This window comes from Diadema antillarum, unplaced genomic scaffold, assembly GCF_040938485.1.
Source record: "Diadema antillarum isolate AM-2024a unplaced genomic scaffold, OU_Dant_1.0 seq00001612_RagTag, whole genome shotgun sequence".
NCBI lineage: Eukaryota > Metazoa > Echinodermata > Echinoidea > Diadematoida > Diadematidae > Diadema > Diadema antillarum.
The window spans coordinates 377,501-397,106 of record NW_027272325.1 but is presented as its reverse complement, the minus strand read 5'-3'; the positions used below and the strand labels follow the sequence as shown (position 1 = coordinate 397,106).

At 36.2% G+C, this 19,606-nt stretch overlaps 1 protein-coding gene and 1 pseudogene across 1 annotated transcript in view; both read left to right on the top strand.

The window, feature by feature from the left end:
* The window catches only part of LOC139711120 (nesprin-1-like), a 69,974-nt gene that overhangs the window by 4,866 nt on the left and 45,502 nt on the right, over positions 1-19,606 (top strand). The gene's annotated exons all lie outside the window — the stretch shown is intronic.
* Positions 5,527-18,757, top strand: LOC139711116 (uncharacterized; annotated as a pseudogene).

Below are 19,606 nucleotides of genomic sequence, written 5' to 3'. Positions count from 1 at the left end.
ATTCATCGTGATTTGGGCTTCTCAGACGTACAATCTGTACACACTGTATTGGAAGAACTAGTCTCTTCAACACTATTCATACTGTAGCAACGTTAGATCTCGAAGTAGACCTAAACAATGTCCCTCCCCCTCCTACTACTAAGGAGTAAGGTTCTTCCTAATCCTAACGTTAGTCCATTTTTTACCCCAATGAACAATATGTGAAAGAAAAGCTGTGCAGGGGGATCCAAGAATTTTATAAAGGGGAGGCATTTTTTTTTTTTTTTTAAATATAAGGGTGCATGCACCAGAGACTCCAACTCTCACGTTTTCGACGGGAGATCTCCCGCCGAAAACCCATTTTTGCAAAATCTCCCGTTCTCCGGTTTGAGATTTGATTTCTCCCGCCCTGGCCCTTTGTCTCCCGTTGGAAAGGATTTCTTACTTATTTCTATCGTATGTTGAAAAAATAAGCCTTAGATAGCACCAGAGAGCATCTAGAACCCGGGGAATTTCGCGCTTCGCACACATCAACTTGGAGTCTCCCGTTTGCTAGGGGTTTCAGGCGGGAGAATCTCCAGATCAGAAGGTGCTTTGGGTTGGAGTCTCTGATGCACCCCCATTTATTTTCTTTTTGCTTCTTTGCCAGGGTGATTAGAATTGCTTTTGAAATTGCTGGTGTGATGTGGATTGATTATGCATAGACGCTGTAAGGCCTATACATAGTCTATGTCATGTATATGTACTGCAGTAGGTGTTTCAAAAAACATTTCCCACTTTTGATTCTTAATAATTCAAAAACTATAAATCAGATAACATTGTCATTGATATGAGTGATAGCTGAATGGTGTACAATTTAGTTGAAGGTGGTTTGAATATGAAAGCATGAATAAGTTAATAATGAAATCCATACAGGTATTCCATGATTGATTTCACAGTAAGGTTCCAGAGTTTGCTCTATTTTCAACCCTCTATACAAAATTTCACTTTGCACAGGGGTTAATGGGTGTGTATGGGAGTGTGTGGTTAACACTCTGACAATGGTCCTGAACAATGGCCAGGGTTTGAATGCTTCATTATTTATTCATGAGAAATTCCACTATCACAACACGTCTTTATTCAGCCTCTGGCAGTATCTGTGTAAAGTCAAACGCCTGTTGATACTGTCGTTGAGTCGCGACAGTGCTTTCCCTACTTCTGAAAAACGAAACTACAATGAATACCTTCTGTTCTATTGTATACAACGTGGTGACAGGAAGTAAAGAAAATCAATTAGTGAGGAGTATATTATACACTTGTGTATGGAGCTTCAAATAAATCTACTGTGAAACAAATCGCCCCAATGATAAATGCTGCTGAACTCTATACCAAAAATGATCTCTTTTTATCGAAAAAGCAACAACAAAAAAGTCAGACTATTGATAATTGGGTCAATCCACGTCAAATCATCCAATTTTCAGAAAAGTTGTCACCCGACCCCCTCCGATTTTCTTTAAAATCACACCAAATGTTTCCCAAGGTGTCTGACGGAAAATCCCAAAATATTTTGCTCCAGGGTCAATTGGTTGCTAAGATACAGCCTCACATAGCAACCAATGCGCAATCCAAAATATTAGCTAAAAGAAAATTAGGCATTTTTGATTGAATGTTTTAGCGTGGATATTTATGCAAAAGTGTTCATTATCTGGAAATTGAGAGAACTTTATAGTCTTTGCAAGAAAATCTGACTGTGACGCGAAATTGACTTTTCATTATTGGCACGAGGTCACCGAATATGGTGTCAAATGTTAATTTTGAAAATTTTAATGCATATTTAGAAGCTAATATCTTCCACATTTCTTCACCTTAGGTTCTAAAATATTATGCTGTTGAAGGCTTTGACTTGCTCAGTAATTTTGAAAAAAATCGGCGCATTCATGCCCACCGTTTTTACGGAGAGCGCCCTCAAAGTTGACAAAAATGAAAAATGTGCCAAATTCAAGGTCACGGATCACAATTCGTCCCACTTAGGAATAGCATCAATTTTTGTATATTGATAGACATTTACCTACATGTATATTATCTTGGGTTACCAAAGAAATTTTGCTCCCGAAATATTCAATGGCAAATTCACCCCTCCGAAAATGGTCGTAAACGGCCAAATTCCCATGTAATGTCACATATTGGGTTTAGAGGACATTTCAAATGTCCACGCTTTCAAGACGAAAAGCACTAGTCCTGTGATATTTGTAGTAGGGATAGTCTGTTATACATATTTTAGTAATATAATTTTAATCTTATGTTGCTACTTGTAACCTCTCCCTATTTTTTTTTTTTTTTGATACATAATTGATTCATTTCAAATTAGTAACTTTGCCCATGATATGAAAATATATCTATGATACCATAACCAAAAAGCATGAGTTATACAAGCAGCTTCTGGCTATGTTTTCTAAATAATTTCCTCTCCACTCTTTTTTCTTTTTCTCACTTTCCCGTTACAAACAGCTATGAAGAAGCAACTACAAGCAGGAGAACCGAGACGTCAAGTACAAGTAGCCAAAGCAGGTACACATTTAGCAATAAGTGGATATATTTTATGCCCTTGTACTAAGTGGAGAATGTGAGAGTACCCGTTATATGACATGAATTTGTATGGGTCAATTGTAAAAATCATTATTGGGGCAATTCCGCAGTTAGAGGGACATGACCATAAAATTTCAATTTCGTTTTTTCCTTGATTTTTGTGTTTGACTTCAGAAAGAACACATTGATAATTCAGGAAAAACTAATTTTCAGGGTATGTTGATAGTTTTAGGTACTGAATTCACCAATTTTGAACAAGTCATCTTTCAGATTGAATTTCATCAGTAAAATCTCCATAATGGCAAAGAAGATAGCTAGTCAAGATAAATGCCATTTTCTAGCCACAAATATTGAATTCATAGAGGCAATGCAGTGCCTTCATGGATAGATTAAGTAAAATCAACTTACATGTCTTCGAAATGCAAACATGTGTGCATTTCCCCAACCATTGAACAGTCATGTAACGTTACTAACCAAAAAGTGAAATTATTTACCTCCAGAGAGTATAAAGCGTCTATGAATGAAAATATTTCAATTTTTCCTGTTGTGTCCAATGACTAACTGAAATATAAAAATAAGTATTACTAATCATTATAGAAGTTAGAAATAACAGCAGTCAAAATGTGTAACGTTACTAACCACGTAACGTTACTAACCACAGCCTGTGTGTATTGTAACGTTACTAACCATGAAATAAGTGAATAAGACTCCAATGGACAGGTCCTGGTCTGGCAAAATTTTGCCTGATGATAGAGCCAGATGTCAACTCCAAGATTATGTGGTCATACAGTAAAAAGATATTGGCTTCTTTTTTTAGTAAATTAATTACGCAAATTTACGCATGAAATCATATTTTCACCTATAACTCCATGAAAAAGACTGAAGGATTGCTAAATTTTTGTGTAAGAGTTCCTCAAGACACATCAAACAATTTTCTTGCAAAAAAAATAGCAAAATCAAAATCAGTTTCTTTTGTTTTTTATTGTTTTCTTAATTTCTTATGTATTTTAATGTTTTTTTACCTTTTGTTTTCTATTGTTTTTTTGGCCAAAATTTGTTGCAGGCACTTTTTCAAGCTTATCTACATTACAATTGATTAATTTCACGGGTCAAAGGTTGAAACAATCTAATTAATATCAAATTAATGAAAAAACACAATTTGCATTGGATTTGCACACAATATCATGAATTTGAGCTGTTTTCAGGTCGACATGCATTTATGCAAAACATTACATAACTGCAGAACGGTGTACCCGGACGTCACAAATTTGGTCTCAAAATATGCGGGAGACTTCAATTAAAAAAGTCATGAGACGATGCGGCAAAATCTTTGCGCGTTGCGGAATCGTGGCGGGAAATGTTGGGGGGGTCTACAGCATTCGCATAACTACAGAAGGCTCACAAGGTGCACATTGAGCGATTTTTTTTTTTTAACCACTTCCCATGGGAAGGGGCAATTGATGGAATCTGTGGGCCAGCAGAGCATTTTGTGTGGAAACTAGTGTTAAAAACAATTGAGGCCATCGCTTCAAATTTTCTGTCCCAATTTGAAATTATCATACAATGGTTTGTCGGGGTTAATTACGCTTCAGGTACAGCGAACGAACAGACTTTTGTTTTCAGAACAATGCAGAGATTAGACATTCAAACTGGTCTAAAAGAAAAAAAAATACATGTCTCTAGACTTGAATAAACATGAATTCAACTATATAATACACTGTATTATTTGAGTTATTAATGTCATATGACTTAAAATACTTTCACAATAATATAAAACATTGCATTATGCTGGATTCCTATTGTGCAATGACTACGCACACCACAATTGGCCATACACACTTGTACACTGTACATACTACATACCGGTACATTAGTTTTTGCTCTTTGATTTCTTCCCCTTTATTACAGGTACTCTTGATAAGGAACACGTTAACTGTTTTGCTCAATAAAACAGGCTGCTTTTGTGAATTACTGTGAGTCATGATAAACAGTAATTGGCAAAGTTATGAAACTGTGGATATCACTTGACCCAGCCTTTAAAAGTGGTACTTCTTTTTAGTTTGTAATTTATGCAAACTTTTTTTCTAGTCTTTTTTAACATGTACAACTACAATGGTACTATACTGCATGAGTTTGATGATTGAAATAAGAGTTTCATGTCTTATCTGATGTTTCTTAGCTTTAACTTTGCATTCTCATGGGGAAACATGTAATGATTTGAGTTAACACACAATTCTGTAATCACTTGACAAACCGTAACGTTACTAACCGTAACGTTACTAACCATGATTTTTGTACTTAATTTTCAAACAAAGTTATAATGAGAAAGGATATTTGGGGCAGACATTGCCCTTAAAGCTAGAAATGAAAAATAAGTGTTGATATATTTCAAGCTGTACCTGTTTTAGCAAACTTTTTGTTCAAAGATGCTCATCAATTTTTTATGTCCTTTTTTTGTAACGTTACTAACCGGCATTAAAAGCAGACCTTTCTTCTAAAATAATCCATGAAATGATTTCATTCTTTGCTCTGTTCTAGGTCTACACTAGAATGATCTCTGGTGACATTAATGAGACTTCACATCCACAGATAGAGAAATGAGTCTAATCTAAATCATGAGAATGTCCCTAAAATGTAACGTTACTAACCGCGGAATTGCCCATTGACATAACTTTCACTAAAGATATAATATTAAAAATAGAATCACTTTATTTCATTTTATTTATGTTTTACAACAATGATGATGATAATATTACTTTTTTGACTAACTAGTAACTGAAATATTAATAGTTCCAATTTTCATGTTCACATTTTGACATTTCGAATAATTTGAATTGAGTATACAAGTATGTAGAACAAGATCCTCTGTGACTTCTGCCAACTTCAATGTATACAAGTATCTTATGTTTGATATTTCTAATCTGCAGTAATGCCTATGTAGGTCCTGTCTCTGGCATTCAAAGCTCTACTCCAGCTTCAAAGATGCGATCGGCTGCAGATGCTCCCTCTTCATCAAAGGGTCGACTCTTCCACATTCACAGGTATTCACCAAGTCAAAAGAATGTGTTATGTCTGGTTAACATTTTGGTAAAAAAAAACAACAATGGTACCCACACTGTTCATACAACTTGCTGCCAATATTCTACATTTGTGAATATCATGAAAAGAGTGCACTCCCTTTAGTACATGTCCAGTCATGTAAAATTTTACCACACTATTCATTTATATACAGTGTAGCTCACACATTTTGCTGTTCCGCGATTGAAAAAAAAAAAGTTACTGCTTCATTGACTCTTCCAGTAGATGTTGCCTGGAGTGCCTAATTCTGATTGTAACGTTGCTGGCCTCTGTCTCTGTCATAAACTTGAAATGTAACGTTTCTGTTTCGTCCCCTCACTGATGAAGTTGCAACAGGGAAATGTGGCAATGCTACAGTCCACCAACCTATTCATAATGAATCTTGCACAGCTGTAGACTCTGTAGTAATTATAAGATATCAAATACTACAGAGATTCCAATCCCAAGCACCTTCTGATCCGGAGATTCTCCCGCCTGAAACCCCTAGCAAACGGGAGACTCGCAAGCTGATGTGTGTGAAGCGCTAAGTTCCTAGGGTTCTAGATGTTCTCTGGTGCTGTATAAGGCTTATTTTTTCAAGGTACGATAGCAATAAGTAAGAAATTCTTTCCACCGGGTGACACAGAGCCAGGGCGGGAGAAATCAAATCTCCAGCGGGAGAACGGGAGATTTTGCAAAAATGGGTTTTTGGCGGGAGAGTTGGAGTCTCTGATACCATCTTGAACTTCAACCATTTCAATGTCAAGGTTTGTTGATTTATAAAATCTAGTAGACATTCTATGCTCTGTCATTTTGAAGATCAGAGTGAAAATTATAATGGGCCATCTTTCTGAGGTCACCCATCCTCTTTATTGGTTTCTGTAATGTACTCGGCCAGCAGATGACCCTCTTTGCATTCCCATTTTTTTATCTATTTTGTTATATATCTTTTGCAACAGATATATGATTTTTCTTTCTCTCTCTGTGACCAGTGATTCGGATGCTCCATCATTGCCGTCATCTATTTCTTCAATACGAAGTGCAAGGTAAGTTGCATGACAAAAATATATCTAGACTTCCAAGCCCGATTCATCTGTGCAAACGTACAATCGTATGTCACAAAAATCTTTTCAAAAAGTTTCAGATTTCATATTTCATTTCATTGTTTCAACCCTTATGAAGTCAGGCTATTTAGTTATATGTGACAAATGAATCAAACTTTATGCTTTGTTGTGCTAATTTGCATGATGTTTGCACGTAATCAGATTTTGTGATTTTGCGATAGCAACACATTTCGCCTAATGGTTGGGGATGGGGGAGTGGACTCGACTCCCCTCCCCAGCCTAGTTAGGGTTAGATTGTTCTTTCACAATTGAAATTCCCTTGATGAACTTTTTTATTTGGAGCTAGATTTCTGTGATCATTGTTATGTCCATTGTGCATGAGCCTTTTAAATTTTGTGCTTATTTTCTGGTACACTGTACATTGACAGCTCTGTGCATCCCCCAGAGCAAGGAAGTGGAGGGAACTTGGGCCATACATCAACAGCAACTGAAGCAGCCTCAGGAAGAGATTTGCAAGAATTGGAGTAAGTACATGTAATTTTATTGTTTGGCATAATATTTGACAGAAAGTTCAAATGGATCACATTCTTTCTTTTGAACTTGACCATTTGGAAAATGTGCAGTTGAATGGTATTATCTGAAGAGGGATGCCCTCTCTGTATACAATAGGGGTATTACCTTTATTACCTTACATGCACTGTATGGCTTACAGGTACAGCAATGTTTTACTTGGGTCAGTCAAAATAGTATTGTTAGTATTCCTTTTCCTCCATATCTTGGGAATGGCTCAAAGTACTGTGCCTTTATAGAATGTAGTACAATTTGTCATTGCCTGAAGTTATACCTGGCAATGATTTTCTTTAAAAAAAAAAAAAAAAAAAAAAATTGAATAAATAAAACATGGGTCATGAAGTCAAAATTGAAGGGTCAAACTTCACTGGTATTACTATTTTTCTCCATAACTTGGATATTATTGTATGCATGATGTAAACAGGTGTACACGTACGTGCATAACTTTGTGATGATTATATAGGGAAAATGTGTGTTCTTTGGTGAAAGATTTATGTGAAATGTAGACATACAATACATTGTATCGCATTTTTTACCATATATGTATGTACATGTATTAAAAGATGCTAAAAGTACTGTCATGAAGTTGTAGTTACCAGTTGGTGACTATTTGGAGAATTATGGGCCATGGAGGCCTCAAGAGCAAGGGTGAAAGGACTAGTTCAAACACTCATATTCTTGTATTTGTCTTATATTTTTTAGCCATTCTTTCAAATTCAGCCTTGTTCAAGGAAAGTAGTCACCCAGCACACTGCTACAAATACGCCATTTATATTTTTTTTCTACATTTTTTTTTTTTTGCTAATTATATGAAAGTATCATCTCACACTGTTAAACACAACTGCGGCCCTAATGGGACAACCATGCAGTTTGTCAGAGGCATATTAGTCAACATAGGAACGTATCAATATTTCTTGCTCTAGTTTCATTACCATTGAGACTATTCAGTCCATATTTTAATGATTTCTCTCACTTTTTGTTGCAGTATCAGCGTGAGCTTTATTGAGAAAGGGGATTTCATCTTTCCAAAGGAGCCTGAAGAGCCTGCAGATGACAGTGAGGAAGAGTATGTGCCAGATGCCAAGGCATTTCTTCAGCTAGGGTAAGCTTATGCTAATGATTATGAATAACATAGTGAATTCCCATTATAACAATACTGTTTTAAGGAAATTCTGGTTACACCAGCATAAAATAGCAGGTCCAAAAATCTATTCTATGTCACTTTGTACACTTATATTTCCTGTTTGATGATATAGAATTTCATTATCATGTAAGGAAATCGGCGGTCCCCAGAACTTTGTTATAACAGCAGTCGCCTATGAGGGTGAAAAGAGCCGGAATGATAATGAACTGTGTGCTTTTAACAACATATGCTTTCGCAAATTATTCACTTTATGTAATCATGTGTACTCTTGTTGTGATTATTTTTCACTCTGATCCCTGATGGAATACAATTCAGCTCACAAATTGCTCCTTTTATTTGTAGTTCACATACAAAACTGATGAGAAATGTCATTTTACAAAACCTAAGCCTGTTGGTTATATTCATGGCCTTGAGTTATTCAGTTCATATGAAATTTAACAATATAACAGTGATTACAAAAAAAAAAGAAGAAGTCATGTTGCAAACCATACTTGCTATTATTGAGATTGTACAGAAAGGAAACTTGCTTTTTAAAATGCTTTCATACTTACCAATCTTTGAAGCATATTTTACGTTTATGATTTTTTTTCAAATTGTGATGGACAGTGGTTAAAAAGTTATGACTAATTACTCAGTCATAATAAGAATATACATGTTCCTAAAGTTCACAAAATGAATGACCTATCTAGCCCTGTTGTGTCTGGTAGAATTCTTTCAGATTATTACCAAGCAAAAGGGGAATACAGTGTATAAGCATGAGCATAAGAGCATGGTGTATATTGATGTTTTTGTTGCCATGGTTATTGAAGAATAATGATGATAAAAAATACTTCTGGATCTTTTTTGGGACATTTCACTCAAACAGATGCTAGCACACACAAAATTAAAAGAAATGTGAGTATTTCTTCTCGCCATGTGTTCCTGTGGTTGATGTCTTGATCAAAAATCATGTAAAGTTTTCTTATGCGGCTTAGCATGAGAAATCAGTCCTTGGAAAATGTTCACTTGTACAGTGCATTATAAACATTCACTAACCAACAAATTTATGGGTTGTTTCTTAGACCATCTTGCGCCAATATGGAGAAATATGGGGAGGAGGAAGAAGTTATGGGAGACAACGAAGCAGAGAAGCCGGAGGAAGAGGACGAAGAAGCTGTGGTGGAGACAACCAGATCAGGTATGCATGTCAAGCTCCGTGCAGAGGAAGCCAAGGATGCAGAGCTCTTTGTCATAACTAAGAGCCGTCTACAAGATCTGGTCCAGAAAGCCAAATCTACATGCCACAGCTGTGGCAGCAGAGTGCATGCCAACATCAAGTCTACAAGAGGTTCCGCTGCACATGTAACATGGGTATGTGTTGTCTTATTGTCCATACTGTTTGTGTTTGCCTCACCAAGTTGTTTTTAGATTTAGCATTAGAAAAACTGTTGGAATGGAGCACAGAGGTTGGCTCTTTTTTTTTACAAGATAAAGGTTAAGAAGGATTGGCGAAGAGTGGAATCTAACTTGCAGTTAACATCATGTTTAACATAATTCATTTAATAGACATAAACAAGCATATTTCATGTGCCCCTGGTGAAATGTCTCTGTTTGTGGGGAAAAAAAAAAATGAAACGTGTCTATCAGATTGATACAAGTGTATGTGTGATGCATGTTTGATACATGCATACTTTAAATGTAGCTTATATTTTTCAGATCATATTATCCCTCTGCAGAAAAAGTGATGATGATCGTATTTAAGCATACTACTTGTTTCTAATGAGGTTATTTCCTTCATGTAAGTATGTAAGTGACATTGATAATTTCTCAATATCAAATGCATTTGTTGTCAATAATTGTCAATTCAATTTTCACTGCAGGAATGTCCACTCGGCCATGAGACAAAGTGGTGCTCCCAAGAGGTTATAAATGGGAGTCACGTTGGTGATATGAAGCTGGCATCTGCAGTTGTGCTATCAGGCAATAACATCACAAAGGTTTGCCTGATGGCACAATTTGCAGATCTCAGTTTCATCTCACCATCTACTTTCTTTGCCTTGCAAAGAAAATATATTGCACCGGCCATCGAAAACAAGTGGGAGGACATTCAGCGTGAGACAGTGGAGAAGCACAAAGGCTCTGGATTGGTGCTGTGTGGTAAGTCAAGAAACAAAAAGCTCATAAGATTCAAATGCTTGGATGAGCTATTGCAGTTGCTTCTGTTTGGTGTCTGCCATCTTTTGTGTAATCCCTCTATACCTCATCTTCTTCTACAAAATTGATAGTATGATTTTAACCGATGTTCTAATGATGAAAAGGGGGGGGGGGGGGGGTTATTACCCACACCCTGAAGCAGTTTTGTCAAGATGTGTTGTAGGTGAAGATTATAAGGTGATCATGGCAGTGGGTAGAATGCATGTAGCTTCCTTTGGCCCATACAGAGGGTGCAAGTTTGGAGAGGAGCAAGAATTCTTTGTGACCACAAATTCACCTTTATTGATGGAAAATACAGAATGTAGATTTGGGTACGTTGTATAATCTGTCCATTCGACCATCAAATGACTGAGGATGGTAAACCCAAAAGTTGTTATTTTTTTAATCCAAAAAAGGTTTCTATGTGTATCTATTTTTCAGAGGGGGGGGGGGGGTTATCCCTGGCATTTAACTGTCTCAATTGAGATCTGACTTATTTCAGATAACATTCAGAAAAGTAAGTACACACATTCATTACTAAATGTGATCGGAGCAACAAAAGGATCTGAAAGTATGAGTGGACAATTTTCTGAAAATGATACGACATTATTTCCTCACTCTTTCCACTCTAATTTAATACAATAACACTGTATCTCTTGAAAGTACTCGGTTGCAGAGATATCAGTGATTTTGTTAGCGCATGTCAAGTGGTTTAGGAAAACATCATTTCGAGAAAACTGCTCTGACGCTATCACGATCAGGGGGAGGCAACATAGATTTCACCTCTTGACAGTAGAAGGTCAGATCATAGCAACTTCCATGATGTTCATTCAAGCTTGGCGCCAGCGGTTGATGCATGATCAATCAGTAACCGGGATTCTATATACTACCGACTGACCAATACGGTCACTTCTGCATTGCTAGGGGAGGAGTCTGGCTTTTGCTAAATCCAAATCCTCAAACACCTGTATGTTCCATTGAAAGTTTGAAAATCATTCTAAAAAGAAATATTCATTTATTTTCTTTCTTTTGTTCATGTAATTTCTAAATTTTAGCAGATGAAAAGCGACTACAGATTATCCCGAAAACAGAATTCTAATCGTTTTGACCTGTTTTGATGATCCAACTCCAAACTTGATTTTATTGGTTCAGCTGTCAGCAAATGTAGTTCCTTTTGTTATGGTTGTTCACAAATTTTGCTAGTGTGCATTGTGGAGATAAATGAGTCAAACTGTATACTTGAATATAAGTCATAATTGCATGATTGTGCTTTGAATTACACACAGTCTGACATTTCCTATCCAGCCTCCCTTTATCTGGATCTTTCTATGTGGATGCAATCTCGTGATTTTTTAATTCTTTTTTTTTTTTACTTTACGATTATGTGGGATAGTTTATTGGGAATTTCTACACAAACTCTTAAATTGCATATTATTCCAACAATAATCAAGATACATTCATATGCATGTACAAATTCCTCCATATTACCGCAAGAACACAGACAAAAAACTTTTTCAATTACAAATGTAAATCAAGGTGAGGTATACACGTAGGTGATCCCTCATTGAGACCAGCTGAGGGGGACATGGCATGTACGTGCTAAATACATGTCATGTAGCTACCATTTGGGGAGAGAGCTTTGTGACATTGAGTCTTCCATATTTTGCCAAATCTGTTATGCAAATGGCACTGGTCACGTCATTATCCGGATAGGAGAGGTCAGACTGCAGTCACATCACTCTCTTTGGACACTGTGAAGTGTGTGTAACAGCTTACTTTCTCTTTTAACAGGTGATGGGAGGAACGACAGCCCTGGGCACAGCGCCCAATACCTAACATATACTTTTATGGACCACCAGACCCTGGACGTAATCCACGTCGAGTTCATGGACAAGCGGGAGGTGTCCATGAAAAGTCCAGTAATGGAAGCGAAGGCTTTCGTCCAGGGTCTGGTGGCCATTCGCGAAAGGGGCTGGAGGTGGCGGAAGTTATCACAGATGCCCACTCGTCAATTGCGAAGCACATGAGTAAGTTTACAATGACTATAAATTCTCTAATTACCTGTGCCACGGAAGTATGGTGAAGTTTTCGTCAGCAAAATGTTTTTTCTTTGTTTGTCTTTATGCAGAATAGCTATGAAATTTTTGAACAGATTTAAATGAAACTTGTAAGAAAGTTGATAATGACACAAATGAGAAAATGAAATCTTGGTAGTGATCCACAAATTTTTATTGGTATTTGAAAGATTAAAAAAAAAATCTTTTGGTAGATAGGATAAAGTTAGATATGCGCATATTTGAGGCAAGGCCCAGTGTAGCTGAAAGCAAATGATGTAAACAAATAGCTTCCACAGTGGAATATCAGCATGCATTTATGGATGGAAATGAACTCCTAGATAGCGTTTTGTGCCCTCACATTACTTTTCTAGTTTTCAGATTGATTCCTTATTCCTTGTCCCTATTTTTCTGGCTCTGATTTTTGTACATGATACCGACAATTTACGACTCTTCTTTGCCATTTTGTGTTTGTATCTTTTCAGGAGTGAATGAGCCAGACGTCAAACACTCTTGGGATGTATGGCATGGGGCCAAGAATCTAGGAAAAAAGCTGACAAAGGTAATGCAACTGGTTTATAATTCTATAAATGTAGCCATCTGTCATGCACTGCAAAAGTGGAAATTTTCGCAGTGTTTACATTTTTTTGCGCGTTTCGTGTAAATAGAAATTAGTGACAAAATAAAAGGAGGCAAATATATATAGTTGCCATATATTCCAGTATTTGATGTTTTTATTCCGCATAATTAAAAACCTTGAAACTCTTCTTACAAGGCCGAGCATGAAAAATTATTTGCATGAAAATATGCACATTTACAATACTAGACAATGCTACATACATCAATTGATTAATCAATATATCAATATATTGTAATTTCTTATCTTCCCAATACTTTTTTGGGTCTCTCTGTGGGTCAAATCAGTGTATGTTTTTTCTTTGAAAAGATTGTTCAGTTTGTATGTTGATTACATATGGCTGGAATTATATGTATATTGTAGAAGTTGAGATGCTAAAATGAATCACAAACAATGTAATGTAACTCTTTTATTGACTTTGTGTGGAGTCTCGCAACAGCATTATCATGGTGATAGTGTCGGGTGAAATGATTGCTGATTGAGCTAAATGCAATGTGGCACAGATGTTTGTTCAATCAATGATGTGTGAGACACATTTGCAATAGTTGAGGAAAGTGCACTGCCATGGAAACAAGACATCATTGCCTCCTAATTATGCAAAAGACTTTCAAGGGATTGTGTAGTTTTGGTTGAGATGAGGATTAGGCTTTTAACTTTTTGCGAGACACCAAGAAACTACCTATGAAATGATACAGGTCATACCATTCCAAGAAGATTTTAGAGTATATTAGATAAAAATCGGTGTTGGAATGGCTAAAACATCAAAAAACAGGGTCAAACAAAGTGACCCTACATGTAATTGCCCCGTTTTGGATATCTCAGCCATTTTAAAACCAATTCTCATTAAATAAGTGTTGAATCCCTCTTTTAATTACATGCTCCTTCATATTTCATAAGAGGTGTGTCATTCATCTCACCAAAGAAATTAAAACCTAAAGGCAGGTCTCAACCAAAATTTTGCGATCCCCTTACGATCTCACTCTTGCCCCAGTTTTGCAGCAATTCACAAACTTTGCACTCTTAAAAAATGGATATAAAATTGTGCAAGTCATATTTTTCATGATGAACAGAATGAATGTTTACTATGCTTACGGGGCATTCCTCGTCCCATAGAATACAACAACAAAATCATGTAAAGCTCTTGCCAATTGTCAGTTGTTTTTTTGTATCAGTGTTCAAGTGTGAATTACACATGCAGCTCTAAAAAAAAAAAAAAAGCTGAAAATATTGAAATGCCTCTGTTGTTTGTGTAACAGAAGAAATTTGGTGTTTATAGTTGTGTTGGTTGTGTTGCAATTATTCATTTATTCATTCATTTTGAAAAAAAAAATACTTATAGGGATATTTTCTAGTTGATACGTCTTTGTCAAATAATGCTGGCGACTTTTTGCCTGTATCGCTTGGAATAAGAAATTACTTCCAAGTTTATAAGTTTCATTTCCATGTTAAATCAATAAATGTTTACTCATGATATTTTCCTAGCTTGTTCAATACCAGCAACTTTACATTATTTAATGTCAAATTCTTCCCGACAGGTTTCTGCCAGAGCTGCCACTCGAGGCCTTGTCTTCTGGATCAGGCATGTGCTCCTACATTTCTGGTTTTGTGCCAGAACATGTGCTGGAAATGTCAACATGCTTAAGGTAAATTGATACCTTTTGTGTATGAAATAGTTTGCTGGGATGGACGCTTGAAATAAGCAAAGATAATCTGGATGGAAAAGTCTTGAAGTTCATTTTTGTGGCAGGGATGATGAATTATCATCAATGTTGATTTGAACTTTTAACAAGACATAATCAACCTTTTTTTGGCTATGAGTTGGCTAGAAAAATAGATGAATAAATAAAAAATCTGCAAAATTATTAACACATGCACAAACAATCTCGGAGAATTGAAAATCCACATATGCAGTAATTCATGTGGGTCTGTTGGAACATGGACCTACTACACATATGGACATGGAGGTCTTACTTTGATCCCATCGTCACCACCGCCACCTGATTATGTGCACTTTAATGAAGACATCCAGATGCTTGGACAATGACGATTATGTAATTGTGTATCACCACTGACAAAACATTTGTTTCCCCTCATTTCGGTCCTATTTGGCTGAGATGCCTTTTCAGACTCGACTGCCTTTGAATGAACATCAATGGTGGGGGGTAGCAAGCCTGAAACTAGGACAAATTTTGTGTCACAAGAATGGTAATTACTGAAGTTGACAGTTTTACATCTCTGAATGGTGAGACAAGCATGCCGTCTACTGATACTGTCCATGTTTACTCTGAAACAATATGCGACAAATGGGGAAAAATAGATTACAAAGCACAGTCAACCTGCCAGAACTGACAGCCTAACAGAAACGGGTGCGGAATTAATTAATGAGCAATGTATGTTCATGTGTGTGGTACATGTAGGTCTATGGTTGAAATAATTTACACCCAGAGTCATCAGCGCTCCACGTTTTTATTTTGAAACTGGTTAAAAACCCAAATGTCTGTGTTTTTCTTCAAATATGTTATATTCTAGGCAAAGTGGCATGGTCTCACCCATCATGTGACCAACAAACACTCTTGGGTGTCGGGCATGTATGGCCCAGCTGAGTGTGAGCATGCACCTCTTGACCCTGAGAAGGAGCAGCGGGAGGAGTGGCTCCAGCCAGGCAGTGACTCCCACAGGGCCCTCGTTGAAGTCGCCTATGACAGCAAGTTCATTGAGAAGTTGTCGTACTACTCAAACTTCAGGTAAAGACTGTGTGACTAATCATCTTTCAGAAAAAAATAGAAAATAAAATGAATAATCCTTAAATGGGCTAAAAGAATGATGGCACAAGTTAATAGTGTCGATAGATAATTATATATAACATATAAAATATTGATTTATAGGAAAAATGTATATATATGTGTGTGTGTGTGTGTGTGTGTGTTTGTGTTGCTCATTAATTTATAGAGAGGAATAATACTGCAGTAGACTATACCTCATATTTGAAATTGCTAATGCTATATGTAAAATATCTCCACATTTAATTTAAATTGAAGGTTATCTGTAAATCCAAGGCTGCACACTAGCACTGGTCCGAGAGTCCCTGACCAGTAAAACGTCAGTGTTTGACTAGTAACTCTTTTCAAGAATTTACTAGCAATAAATTGAAGAAAGAAAAACAGGTAATACCTTCTGGAAAGACAGTTAGGACCAGTAGAAGTTAGTGTGCAGTCCTGGTGAATCAGACATTGTTTGAATTTTGTTTATTTGTGTGTTTTTCTAATCTTCTAAGTATTAGTATCCTTTTTCTAAATATTTTCAATTGTGTTTTGTATTAATTGTTCCCATTTTCTAATTATATAGGCACACAAGCACATTGGAGTCTTTTCACAACCATATCCTCATGTATGCATCAAAGAGGTATTCCTTTGAGTAAGTTAATATTTTTCTTTCCAAGAGTGTATTGTTGATACTGGTATCAGACAGCACTAGCTTGTACATTTGAAATGTAACACATGTAGTACTAATGAATATGAAGGTAGTATGATGCAGTGCCAGATTAAAACATGTAATATTACACATGTCGATAGTATGATCAAGCATGATGAGAGCTTCGGTGTATAATTCATCTCATACAAAATTTAGCCATTTGCAGTTTATGTGATATTGTACATTCTTGTTAGGTTGAAGTCCAGTAGCTCCTCCAGTTGAGAGCTGTGGAATTCAAAATTCAAATAAATATTTCAGTTCAATTACTATAATGCAAAATTGATTGTCATTGTTCTGTACATCCTTTTACAAAGCCGCAGTTTCTGTGATGATAGCTGAAATATGTGTATATGTCTCACATGTGGGCCCAAGTTCACAAAGGTGGTTTAGAATTTCAAACTTGTATCATGATCGCTAAAATAAGTGAAAAAAAGTAGGTTTACCCTTGGACATGCATTTTATAGTAAACATCTGTTGGCGTACGCAATCTGTCAGTCATATTTAGAGGAAAAAAACATCTATGGTGTATATTTAACCCACCTTCATTTATTTTGTGTCAGAGGCTACACACATAACTATATGTACACATAACCACATGACACACACTCACTTGTTATGATCTATTCCAAGAGTGTATGAATACTGTAACATAAGTTTATATAGTATATAGTTTTGATGCTAAGAGAATTCTTTTCTCCCCAGCTACCAGGCATACAGAGCTAGGAACTTACTTGCTGTCATCGACTATATGGCCCACAAAGACAGGCCCATGAAGACTGATGAACAAGGCAACCCAAAGTGAGTTCACCAGGTGACATTCTTGGGACAGAGAAATGTATTCATTTTTATTCGTGTTTTTTTTTTCTTTTTTTTTGTAGTGGTTAGTGATACTTTCTTAGATATATTACTGATATGATATACAAATGGTAAACTATTTCTCATTTGTGAAAAAGTATGCTAAAAAAACAATATGTGAAATTTCCTTTTACTGTCAATGGAGTGTCAAGTTTTTTGACGGAGAGGTTCCATACACATTGCTGCATTTTCTCAATGGATATTAGATTTTGGCTTACATTTTCCGTCATTTAATTGCATTTTTTTTTTTAAAGGGAAACCATTTTAGGTTGTACAGTGATAAAATTCGTCTTGTAAATTCACCTCATTATAAAAGAAAGCTCACTGTAATTATGATTCTATTATGTTCTTGTATGTAGAGCTATGTAATGTGCTTGTATTGATGCTTTCAGAGTTGAAAAAAAGTCTGGTTTTATATGAAATACCATAAAACAATACTGCCTCTTTAAAGTACACCTTTTCATTTTTAGAATAGATTTTTTTTAAAACTGGAAAACTGCATCATCATTTAGAAAAATGTACAATGTACTAAATTGCTGCAATACGTTCAAAACTATGAAGATGGGCCTAATTGAAATTGTGTGTAAATATATACGTATATTTTTTTTTTTGGGGGGGGGGAATGGTGCTTCTTTTTTTGATATTATCATTTGGAATGAGTAATTCATTATAGTGCTTCCCCATTGTAATAAAAGTGTTTGTAAAAAAAAAAAGAAATGGTTAAAATTAAGAAAGAATCCAAGCTCCAACATTATTAGCTCTGTTTTTTTTATTTAGTTAGTTTTTGATGAAATGAAAGAAATTTGCCATTCTCCAAGGATTTCAATGTAACAGTTGTTGACTGTATTTTCATGATCAAAAAGTATGTCTAGCGTAAATAGTAATTTTTTATCCTGTGCAAATATGTCTTTTATATTTTATTTGTTACAGGTATGTTGCTGTGTGGTCAAAACATGCCAACAATTATGTTGCCCGCCCTGTCAAGGCCCCTAAGACCTACCCCTACATCCAAGGACTCATTGAGACAATCTTACATCGCAGGGAAGTGGACCAAGAGCCACTATTTCAGAAGGCTGTCCTTCTGCCACAAGACCCTCGACACTTGAGGCCCCGACTGGCTCCATATTCTCCGCCTCCAGTGAAAGACATCCTTGCCAGGAGACAAGGCCGAATGAGTGAATCTCCCTGAACAAACATATCTTGTAATGATTGGAAGTGTGTCAGTAATTACAATGCCAACGGGAGAATTAAGACAGTTTTGTCTTGTTACGCAGATATGCAAGGCACAATTTTGTCAGTGGTGCTAATTGTGTTTCCTATCTTCATGCATAAGAATTGAAGATCAAACTTGCACTGTTTCTTTTTCTGACAGTTCTGAGATGTGGAATGCCATTGAAACAACATGAGTTTCAGAAATCACATCTCTGCTTCCTTTCAGAATAAGCTCTAATGGAATATGAAGAAAGTTGTGAGCATATTATTTGTAGATTGATTATCTCAGGATTTCTTTGTGCAGACAGTGCGCTTTATGACAATTTTTGTGTACATATTTGGAGCTTGAAACATGTGACATGCTATACCCATGCTGTTCAGTGGTCATACGGAAGAAGGCACATTTTGTCAATATAGTTCGTAGTCCTGTATGTAATTATGTCGGCATTACAATGCTCACTGGGAGAAATCTCATTGTGATATATTTGGTACAGTATCACACCAAGAAGATCATAGTCTGTGTAGTTGTATCAGTAAGATATACTCTGGTACAGAAATCAGTGAAAATATGACACTAAAGCTTTAGAGGTCCATGCAGACAAAGCTTGGTACAGTCGTACTTCAATTTAGGACTCCGAAAAGCTTGGTTGGCTATTCCAAGGGAAATTTTGAGGATCTACATTTCTTTCCAAATCTTCAAGCAAATCCGAAACATTTGTATGCAGTTTTGTATGAGATTCAGAAGTGCGAGGCATCATTTCGTCAGTGGTCCCAGGTTTGTTGTCATCTAAATGTCTAAGAGTTGAATATCAAACTTGTAATACAC